Source organism: Amblyomma mixtum, chromosome 6 (genome assembly GCF_055824585.1).
Source record: "Amblyomma mixtum isolate Tamu chromosome 6, ASM5582458v1, whole genome shotgun sequence".
NCBI classification, from domain to species: Eukaryota; Metazoa; Arthropoda; class Arachnida; order Ixodida; family Ixodidae; genus Amblyomma; species Amblyomma mixtum.
This window is the reverse complement of record NC_143017.1, coordinates 92,463,211-92,475,045: the sequence shown is the minus strand read 5'-3', so window position 1 is coordinate 92,475,045 and position 11,835 is coordinate 92,463,211.

The window sequence follows — 11,835 nt, the reverse complement described above, 5'->3', positions numbered from 1 at the left end:
ATTCTTGTCGTACCGATAACTTATTGCATAAAAATTCTTGGAAGGTTTCTCTAACTTTTTATCGATAGTATCACTTGTTTGACTTGCTTAGTGCACTACAGAGTGGGTACGAAACAAGGGGTGAAAAAAACCACACAGACTCTCACAGACTGTCACCAGACTGTCACCAGACAGATATTCGATCAACCCTGTTCCCACTTCGAGTTATTGATCAATTCGCTCTCGCCCTACCATAAGCTTGCCGTCCCGGTTGGCTTAGTTGGTAGAGCTTAGGGTTCGAACTCCGAACCAGGACGAATTTTTCTTTAACTACGAAGTTTCTGAGAAAGCAGTATAGCTTTCCTTCTAGCCGCAAGGCTGCGCTTGGGTAGGTGCCAATGAGTAATTACTCCTCTATTACTAATGGCAAATAATTAAAAAAATCAGTTTTTGTGCGGTTTTCTTTTTGGAAAACAATAGCAAGTCACGCCATTGAGCAGAACAGCCTGGCGAGCCCTACGCAGCGCAGGTGGTATCAAATCCTGTCCAAACCATGGGGAAATTCTACAGACTAGACAAACAGCATCGGTCGCGACTATACACTTTTAAAAACAGCCGCTGATTCTATCTAGCAAAACGGGCCCAAATAAGAAATTAACCGAGGCGTTGCCACCGATGGTTCAGGCTGGTTCCTCTGGTCTTCGCCTTCTCAACTAAAGTCAGGGGATGAGGCAGCATCCTGAGAGTCACTGCTATCTGTGTCATCGATGAAATCAACCGTGGACGCAACTGGTCGAATAACGCCATCTGCCGCGTTTCAGGACGTGTGCCACGCTGGCGGATTGGGCCACTTTCAGCTTCTACGCTCCTCTGTTTTCATGAGCGATTTCAAAATTACCGCTACGGTAAAAAAAGAAAACACGACCTAAAGAGAGAATTAAACTGTAGTTTTCTAGCTTCAAGGCAGATAGATCAGCGTGTTGAGCGTAAGCAGGGACATGTGCACTTCGATCAGTTTCATGCGCCATTTCAACAGCATCACCCATTCAAAGCAATTACGGATCGTTCTAATTTTTCATTTTTGACAGCATAGCTGTGGACACTCTTGCTTCAGGTTCTTCTATTAATTCATACAAATAAGCAGTTCGGATAGTTGAACTCCGAGTAGAATTACCTTTCAGGGGAAATATTATTACACCAATAAATTGTCATTAATCAACACTACAAAATTTAAAAAGAGAGATGCTGTGTCCCGCGCCTCCTTTCGTTTTTGTTCTGTGTAACCACTGCAGTGTTCCTGCCTCCTGCCTCGGCAGTGTGTTGCAGTGCAACACGAGGCGTGTTCGGCTGCTGCGATATAACATGGTGCCCTCGAGCAGTGTCGAAGCTGACCCGTTCGCGCCGCTGGGGGTCCGAAACCCAGTCGCAGCACTAATTTTATTTCTCCACCCTCGAGCTCAGGGACGGCACAAGATTCCTGGTTTAGGCTTGAACCTGTGATGTAGTACTTTCGCCCTAAAAGGTAAGTATTCCTGACATGCCCAGCTACAGCTGGCTATGGGGTAGGAGTTGCACTCAGTCAGGGGAGAAAATTAACGATGTGCTGAAGCCAGGGGCCTGGTGAGAGGCTGTGTACCTCTGGATCACATTGCACAGATGTGCGTTTCTTTTGCACCTGTTGCGGCGTATGCCGAATGCACCGGCTACGACGGAGAAAATGCATGTGTTGTTGTGCGCACCGATCCGACATAGGTGCGCGGCCTGTTGTGTTTATCAGGAAGCGGCCGCACCAGCACGGAGGGTGATACGAAGCTCCCCGTGCGCTGGTATCGTATCACGGCATGTGGTCTCTTGTATACGCGTTCTGTATACATGCACTCTTGCACGTTGGCCAAGAGTAAACTTCGTTCTGTGTTTCGGCAGCCCTCGTCCCGTCTCCTTCTTGCCGGCATTGGAGCTATCCTACTCTGCACGCCTCTGCAGACTGGAGGCTCTGCATAGTCGCCAAACCTCGTCTGCTAGAGCATGTGCTGTTCACTGTCTTCACTCGCCTTGTGCATGCAGTTACAGTTTGTTAAGCAGGTGTTTTAACTTCAAGGACACTCAAAACTATGGATAAGCTCACAAAAAACTGTCATAGTAAGGCTTCCGCGATGATTAAACAGCATAGACAACTAACTTTTGGGTGCGTGTTTTCGTCTTTGTAATGATGCGTAAGGCTTTACAATACATGGATTACCACATGGTATTCTCCTATGACCGCTAAATTATTTATAATCCAATTTATTTCTCATGCTGTTTCGGTTTCGGGTTCAACAGCCAAACGATGTCTGTGACGTCAAAGATTGGTTATAGCTCACGTGAGGCATGAAAAAACTTCATTATAATCGTTGCTTCTGCATTAGTTATCATTCCGGCTCTTGACGAAGGCTGGCTTCAGCCCTTTAGTACATTAAAACCATGAAGTAGTGATTATATCGCAGTTTTTCCTTGCCTTACGTGACGCATAACCACACTGTGACGTCATAGCCATCGTTAGCCTGTTGAAACTGAAACAGCATGAAAGAAAAATTCAGTTATAAACTATTTAGCCGTCATAGACATGCCACCAAAATCAGGTGTCTATACCCCTTTAAGCGGCAGTTCCACCACTGACGTCAACACGCAGACCCAAGAATGCCAAGTCCTTTCGCTTAACATAGTGCAACGACCCTGCGGTAACGTGGAAAACCTCGTTTTATAAATGAATTTTGTCTTTGCCTGGTGCTGAACCACTACAAGACGGCACAAAGTTCAAGCGCCTGCGGATATTATAAGTAACAGGGACTTTGGAAAACGCGAAAGCGATTTGACAAGAATGATGCAAAAACTGGCGCGTTTCGGACTATTTGTACACAGCCTGCCGCTGACTTAGCGTCTATTAATCTTCGTACTCCCCGCGCTTACAGCGCTCGAAAAACAAAAAGCAAGAAAACTTACTCACGCCACCATGCTTTCCCGGCTTTACAACCAACCGTAAGCCGCAGCGCGTGGGACTGACAGGACGTAAATATTAGTAACATGCTCCGAGTGCCTAACAAAATAAATCGATCCTATGCACTCCTTCCTGCCACTGCCCTGTAGTAAATAAACGAACTCCAAAAATCTAAATCTTGCCTTGTGCTCACTTTCTGGTGGTTCAAGTGGAATGGTTTGGGAGTTGAGGTTGAGGGCGCGCGGGAAAAGGGGGGGGGGGGAGGCTTAACTTAAACAAAGGGTGGTGTGTCTGTTTAGGATTCCTCTAAGATGAGTGCGGCAGGGAATAGGGGGGGGGCAGTGAAATAAAAATGAAACATTCTGGAGCGAAACATGTCTTAAAACAGCGTTATTTATTAACGCGTGCTACATCAATAGCACGAGCCCCAGGAGTTTTCGCGAGCTCATCATAACTGTTCACCTTCATCATCGTCCTCCAACTGTTGCGTCTGATTTTCGTTGACATTTTTGTTTCGCGTTGGAATGGATCTTTAAAAGAGAGTGTATCTTGTCACGCTGCTTGGAAGTTTGCCGAGAGCAGAAAGTTACAAAAAAAAGAAAAAGAAGTGACTGGAAACAATGAATTCCGCATGTGTGGGGCGCATCGTCCCCGGCATCGTCATTGCTTCGGCGTTTCCGTTCGACACGCCTTCCTATATGCGCTCGCGGAAATCGGTTTCCGCGGGAGATTGGGAAGCGAATTTATTTTTTTCGACTTCGAAGAAATCCTTTCTTTTTCCCCAAAACCGGCCTCTATACTCTCGCATCTTGCAGAGCTCCGAAAGGATTGCTTTCCGCTTTCAGCCTTGCTGCTCACTCAGCGCGCAGCATGAGCACATATGCATACACACTCGCAAAAAAAGAAAGGATAAAAATAGTACAAGAAAATAGGGACCATTTCTCCCCAGGAAGGGTAGGGAAGACAACGAGAGTTGGTGGAGATGCATGCGACCGAAACTGCCGAAAAAAAGCGCCGTGCACAAGTTTCTACGGGCATCCCTGCCATCTGCGTGCATGTGTATATGCAAGGAAAACTTATTTCCAGGGACTTGAGGTCCGTCTTTGTTTGTTGGGGAAGAATGGAGGGATTTCGGGAAGAGTCCACGACGTATATTCCGAGAGGGGAACGGCGATCTATAATCAAATCTGCAGAGTTGCAGCCTTGGGGAGGGACAGAAAGGGAACTCGGGGCTTTCCCGTTCGCCTCGCAATATATGGGTCGGAATGACGGTTGTACAGGAAGGCTGCTTGGCGAGGCCCAGCTCAACTCGGGTATCGTATATTGCACAGTGGTGGTTTTCGCTTTCTTTGTTTGATTGTTGGTTCTTTATTCTCCGGTGCGGCGTCGTGTTTCTCGACCATTGGTCATGTCAAGAGAGACGTGATCCTTTAAACTGCAGCGTAGGGCGCTCCGGAAAATATAGTGCGCAACACAGAGGTCGAGTTATCACTGCAAAGATAAAAATACGTATAAAAAAACTCTGTGCGTGGAGTACGGGCTTTAAATTTATAGGAAAGAGTTGTTTTTTCTTTTATTTGTGCTTGGTATCTGTGATAGGTTTTTGTGTAGGCTCCTTGAATTTCGCTTCTCACCTCGCCCCAGCAACAGGAACTGGCAGCTTATTCTTTGAGGTCGCGTGTTCTTGCGGAGCGCACATAGAGCAGAGAGAGAGAGACAAAAAGTTTATTTAGTGCAATATTACAGAGCTTTAGAATCAGGTGACCCGATCAGGGACGTAGGGTCACGTAGTTTAAGAGAGAGCGCTGTTGGGCGAGTCGGTCAGACATTTCAACAAACGGTACTGCGCCCACACAGACAAAAACGACTTCGCTTGTTGTGTTAACCTTCTCGTCCTTGTCTGTGTGTGCGCAGTACCCGTTGTTGAAACGTAGGGTCACCTTGTTCTAAAACTCCCTGTGAAACGTCGAGGATGTCCTGGGTCAGAGTCACCAAAGCAGACTGTTCCGTCAGCTGGTCCGAGGGTAGCCAAGCACACCAGGTTGTAGAAGGAGGGCATGTAAAGGATATGGAAAATGAAGGAATGGATGAACGGGGCAGGAGAAAACGGAATGTTCTAAATTAACTAACGGCTTAGGACAACATGGGGCATGCAGGGGTGTCGGATACGGTAGTGAAAAAATTAGCTGTGGTTCAACCCGGCTGATTCTACTAAGACGGGCGAGAGCTCTGTTAATTTGACGCCTTTCCATATCGCAAAGATCATGATTCCGGTTGACGGCGACGAAACATAGTCGAAGCACTAGTTCCGGCACGTTGCTCATCCATGCCTTTGTGTGAAGGTAAGCACAAGCCATATGCTTTTGTATAGTGCACGCCGCGTCACGCGATTTCCGGCAGTTGTGAGATTGCCCTCGGCTCCGCCTACGCAGCTGTGGTGAGGCGCAGCCAGTCACGTGATTCGCTAGTTGCGAAGCGAGCGACCGCGCAGCTGTGGCGAGTCACGTGTCATGACGTCAGAGCCGAGCCTCCACTCCTCCTGGTTTGAAGGTCAAATTTCATAGCCACATGACCTTCAGCTTTGTACAGGCAGGAGAAGAGCTATCGCTCTCAATGAACGGGCAGGAGTAAGGAATGTATTTAGCTATATGCGTCGAAAAATGGTACTCTCCACCACAAACCAAAAATAAATGATTACACGGAGCATGTGCTAAGACCTTACGACGAAGTGTGTTGCCTGACACGTGGCGACACATTCGTGGGTAAAACTTCCGCTGCATTGTTGCCCTGATATTACCAAAAACACCTTCTGAAAAACTTCCCATTCTTTCTGCACGTCGAAAAAGGAAGGAAAAAGTGTAATATATTGACTGCCACGCCACCTGCGAAAGGGGACGCATAGGAGCTGCTTGAATGCGACCGGGCTTATTGCATGACGCAAGAGCTGCGCTTGAATATGTGTTAATTAAGCATCTTGATAGCAAAGCCGAACGGCAGCCAACATTTCTTTTCTGTACTCATGGTTTCGTAATAACCATAAAGACCGTAACTGTAAATATCGCGCACAGAAGGTGCTGTATATGGAACATAAAGAATCCAAATTTTTCGTTGTACCTTCTTTACTAAAATGTGTGACTTTTTTAAAGGAGGCAAAGACGTACGAAGGAGACTTAACGATTTATTGAGCTTTGCATTTGTTCACTGCAGCATTTTTTTGCATTTTTTAGACCATTTATTTCAGCTCACTGCGGCAATTAGTCTGTTTTCATTCCAGAGCATTTTGCCATTTATTCCTCTGCAACCTTCATGACTTCACTGAGTGTCCCCGGTCGTCGTTCTTCGCGCAGATTTCCCCCATTGAAATGTCCCTGTTGTTTCCTTTCTGATTCTGCAGAAAAGGACGCCTTTACTCGGGCAGCTGCTACGTGGAAATTAGGGTGTATAGCGAACTTTCTCCGCATCGCTGAGTCAGCGGGGTGAAAGTTATTTGGAGCTTTGCCATGCGCCGTACCAAGCGCAAGAGTTAACTGCGACGCCGGATGAATGTTGGACAGCGCTGATCGCCGTCTCGAAACGTGCGCGGAAGATACAAAAAGTGGATGCGTATATCTTTCGCCTCAAGTAGAAAACTGGTATGTTATGTGATCTCTGTCAGTACGCAAATTTCGCTTTATTATAAGGAGGAGCAAAACACATCCATTACTACTGCGCTTTCAAAGAAAATGGCGCTAACTTTATTACGCCCATAATTTCGAGATAGAGTTTGGTGTAGTATGACCGGGTTTAACTACATTTTTAGCTTGTAGAATGGCGCACTTTGAAGCGTAGCTTTGAAGCTCTCACGATTAAAGGGCTCTGTTTTAACCGGAAGAAAACTTAGCCGCACTCGGGCTATGGACTACAGAAGAGCATGGTTCCGGGCTAGTTGGTGATGCATTTAAGGGAAGAAACAGCGCGACGAAACACGGACACACGTAGAAATGACACACACACGAGCGCAGCGCTCGTGTGTGTGTCATTTCTACGTGTGTCCGTGTTTCGTCGCGCTGTTTCTTCCCTATGGACTACAGTTGAATACAACTCAAGAGCGAAGCTGCAGTTGCCTCTCAAAGAAAGGCCCTGCAGCCAAAGGCGTAGACCGGTTTTCATGACGCCGCAGCTGATCCAATAATGCCGTGGTTAATCCCGTTTAATCTGTCGCACCCTGCGATGTCACGCTAGCAGTCCAAGGTGTTTATCCGCTATGCCATTCTTTTTCCAGTGAGCAAAGATGAAGAGATCGCAGGCAAATTAGAGGACGTCATGAGCTAATTCCACAATTGTTTTTTTCATTCATGAGTGAAGCTGCGTGCGCTGTTGTGAATAATGATTGTTTTTTCAGTTAACTGAAAATCGAAAACTCCTTTAACGCCCTATATTCAATATGCGGCTAAATTTGATGATAAGTTTGAAAATACGCTTTTGAAGAGAGCGGCCAAAACGCGGTAATGATCAAACTTGCATCATTTTGTCAGGTGGTGCGTTTAAAATGGTCGCTGTGATGCTAAATGGATGTTTTCGCGATGTACTAAGGCAGGAAGGCCTTGCGCCGGGGCGCGCGTAGGTTCCGCACAAGAAAAAGTACTCCAAGCGATGAAATAACTGTACCTAATAAATGAGAAGAAAGAAACTCATTTCGTAAATTTATAGCGCAGCCTCATTTAAATTTTGTTTATGAAAATAATGACAAGTAGCCAAATATATACATGTTATATCCCATATTAGGGTGTTTTTGCTGCAAAATATTCCCCGAAAAACCCAGAATTTTGATCGTTTTATGGAATAACTCGGTTTCTTCTCAGCTTAAGCCAAAAAAACCATCCTATTTGACCCGCCCCCTTACCTCTAATTTTGGAAAACTTTTCAACCAAAAACGAAAGGCCCTAGTTATATTCAAATTTGAGTTACAGTCCAGTTACTTTTATTTTTTTACTCTATAAATTTCCGCTGTAGGAAGAGAAACGCCTCAAGTCTCGAGTGTTCGAAATTGGGCTCTCAGAATTAACAAAAAAAAAAAAAACAAGCAATGACTCTATAGTACACAAAAGGCGGTTTTTCTCGTATAGGCCATGTGGCCGCGTAGACACAAAGTCGTCGTCAGCCTCGTTAGTTAACTAGACCCGATAAACTTTCAGACCAGTGCAATTAGCATACATGTGCATTCCCAACAATTCTGGGCAAAAACATATCTTAGCGGGAGATCGCTTATGAACGCGATTTTTCCTTATAATGGAAGATTTCACTGTAGCAATCAATATATCAGCAGATCACCCGACGCCAGTCATCTTTTTTTTTTTTTCTGTTAACGTTTTTTTCCTTCGCCAAAACCTTTCCCCATTGCTTTTCTATGTGACAGTCTTAACTGTTCGATGGGATCCGTAGAAACACTTTAAGATTTTGCAACATATCATAAGAATGCACCATTGCCTTCAATTTTTTTCATAACAGTATCTTATAATTTTCCAATTTTAAAAATTTTTGTCGGAGAAAGTCAGACATGGGAAGCATCGAGTAAGTCGTATTTTCGCACTTTTCAATTCGGTAGCATTGGCGTGTCACGTCCATTCTATGGGATATCCGCCTCCAAGTTTCCATCTCAATCCCCTAAATTACGCATGCAAGACAGTGGCGATCTACGCGAATCTATTCCCTCGTGTGGCGCGCAGCTGTTGTGTTCGCCGTTTCTTCAGTTTCGCAACCCGGAAGTATGAAACGGGGACAGTTATCAGGTTGTATCGCTGCCATGCGACGTTGGCAGACGAGACGCTATGTATACTGAACAGTTGCGTCACACCGACGAGGAGCCTTGGTTGCATCAGTCGAAGTTCTATTGAAAATCGGAAGGTGCACGTCTCGGAATACGGGAGGGGTAAGAGAATTCCGCCGAATGGAACAGACTGGAAATACAGCGGCCTCGAAGTTTTCCATATAACGATGCATGCACCCTCACTGCAGCGACTAAAGATTGTAATAATTTACTTTTGTTAATTGGGAAATTGATGGCTACAATTATTATCTCACTATGCGTCGGCCTGGCTGCATATAACGTTCGTTCAAAAAAAAAAAAAACGAAAAACGCCTTTGTTATCATTCACTGCTTGTTTAAGAAAAAAAATTCGCGGAAGCCTAATTTTGAACACCAAGAGGCGCACAGGACAGATATTTTTTGACTGATTTCTCCTAAAACTGAAATGCACGACAAAGGGGCGCGGCGTCGTGGCGCTGAGTATAATCAAATTGCAAGAAGTGACGGACGCGTACTCTTTTCCGCGCGACAGCTGTAATAAAACAAAAACTATAATTAATTCTTCATTGGCGTCTAATTCTTTGCGCAGCGCTCAGTATCCTGCACCATTTCTAGAGCTTTTTCTTTTTCCTTAACTTTCTTTCTTTCTTTCTTTCTTTCTTTCTTTCTTTCTTTCTTTCTTTCTTTCTTTCTTTCTTTCTTTCTTTCTTTCTTTCTTTCTTTCTTTCTTTCTTTCTTTCTTTCTTTCTTTCTTCCTTTCCTTCTTTCTTTCTCTCTCTCTCTCTTGGGCTTGTGCCTTGCTTTTGTCCGCCGACAGGCTCTCCAGGGGTTCAGGTGATTTGCCTGGGGAGCTTCTGTCTTCATTACCTCACCGCATGTAAAACGACCGCAAGCCGTGTAACGGGAGGCTAATTGCTGGCTAAGCGTCTTTCGCAGGCGCGCCCCCTCTCCCGTGTCCGACACGTTAATTTCGCTCTCAGCGTCGTGCACCGCGCACTTCGTTCGCTCATGTGCGTGCACGGAGAAAAGGGCAGAGAAAGAGAACTAGCGGTTCAGACCGCGGTTCACGACGTCTTGTATTCGCCATCGTTAATGTTCATTACCCTCGCTAAAGGCCTTAATTCCCGCCTAGTCATTACGCTAACGGCATCTTTGCCGAGCCTCACTCTTCGTAATGCTTCTTAATTTTCGCGCTCTATGAATAGCGCGCATGTTTTGAATATCGTGATCTAAAAAAAAAAGCAGACTAAATGCGTGACCTTACTCGTGAGTCATGAAGCGGAAAAGAAAAAAAAACGGTGTATAAGTTTGTAAGCGGCATTCGTCTTCATGTGTATACACTATGACTTTGGCGGCGATAGTAATGTTTTGGCTGAGGCTTGGAATCATTTCATAGAAAGGCGAGCGATATCTTCGTCATTTGGTTTGACGGATGAAATGACGCACTAAGGTACTCACATGCAAGTTTCAGCTACAGACGCTTAACGTTAGTAGTCAGCGCGAAATAGCAAAAGGAAGTTGTGGAGACGGAGGGGCCCTTGAGTTGACTGGCTCGAAGATCCCGGCTGCGAAGGACGGTGTCGAACTCCGTTATAGAGGAAACTGTACAGTAGGTTTATTTGTACATATTTGCAGTCGAGATAGGAGTGTGTCGGTCACAAAACAACATCCCGTTAAATACGCTTCTATTCCCCAGATCCCTGACTGGGGAATAAAGTTCGGAGAACGATGTCCAATCACGTGGGAAGTTGTGCACACTGGTGGTACCACCCATGGCAGGGTGCGATGCTGTTGCTCTCTCACTCTCTCGCAGCTCGGTCGATGGAAAGGGGCAGAGAATGAGTCCTCAAACACTGATGTGTCAATTTGACCACTACCATGGCAAGTATTCTGTTCGTTGCCTCCGTGGGAAGGAAACTTCCCGCAGTCTCCCAGCAGGTGAATGAAGGGCTTCGTACTCCCTCGCTGGATGTCCGGAACACAAGACCTCTGTCGAAGACACAGCCATCTTTCAATTAACAGCAACAGCTTGACCTTTCGCAGCACCACTCCGTCCGGAGACCCGAGGGCAGACTCGGCCACTTGACGCCACCGCTGTCATCGCTGCTTCCGCCGCCGTCGCCGCTGCTTCCGCCTCTGCTACCGCCGTCGCCAGTCCTCGCCGCATCTTTGCTTCGCGATGACTCACGTCTGGCAGTAAATATTCCTCCCAGGCCCGTGTTCCCCGATCTGAACAGAGGAAAGGACGGAGTTCTGAAACAAAAACGCGTGTGGAATATTAAGACGTGAAGTGTTTTGTCTGCCTAGTTAATGTTGTTACGACTTTTGCGCGCGTTTTCTTTAATAATATAGTTTTGTCCATCCTACTCAGCCTCTGCAGGCTCTTGTGTTAAAAAATAATAAACAAAGAAGTATAGCACAAACTTGCTTCGACGATTGAACTAAACGACTCTGAAACTTGTCAAAGAACAAGAGCTTCCACTGCTTGGAATTTATTTATATTCTTATCATTGAATGAAGAAAGGAGGCAGGCGAGCTCAGCAAGTGTTCCATTCCATTCACCTCGGACATTGCCCGTGAGGTGAGCTTAGCCTGCACCATTTGCCACCTTCGCCATAGCGCGACAGCGAGGAGACAGGCCAACGCGTCATTTTTCCTGACAGGGCGCAGTAGGGGACTCGGCAGCAGGACTACGTCTGTCCGCTTGGTCCGGACTCAGAGACGCCACGTATGAACACCTTCTTTTCTTTTCTTTGTCGGGGAGGTTCTCTTTTATAGCTGTGGAACAACACTAGGGGAGAAGTTGTGGCGACGGCTTTTTACGCAGCATAGGGCCCGCCATTTCGAGCGTGAAATGAAGAAAGAGAACGGCCACAAAGGCCTTTCTTTTTTTTTTCCATAAAAGGGTGCCGAGGGGGACAGTATTACGGCTTTTCCTTTGTCGGCACGCATTTCTTTGACCGCCCGGCCGAGGAGAGAAACCAGAGAAACCGACCGCGCGGCGTGGCGTGGTGGCCTCTCCCCCCTCTGCGACGTCAAATGGATTCTCCCGGGCCTTCCCAGCATGCGTCGCTCAGCGGCCGCTTGCGATCTCGCG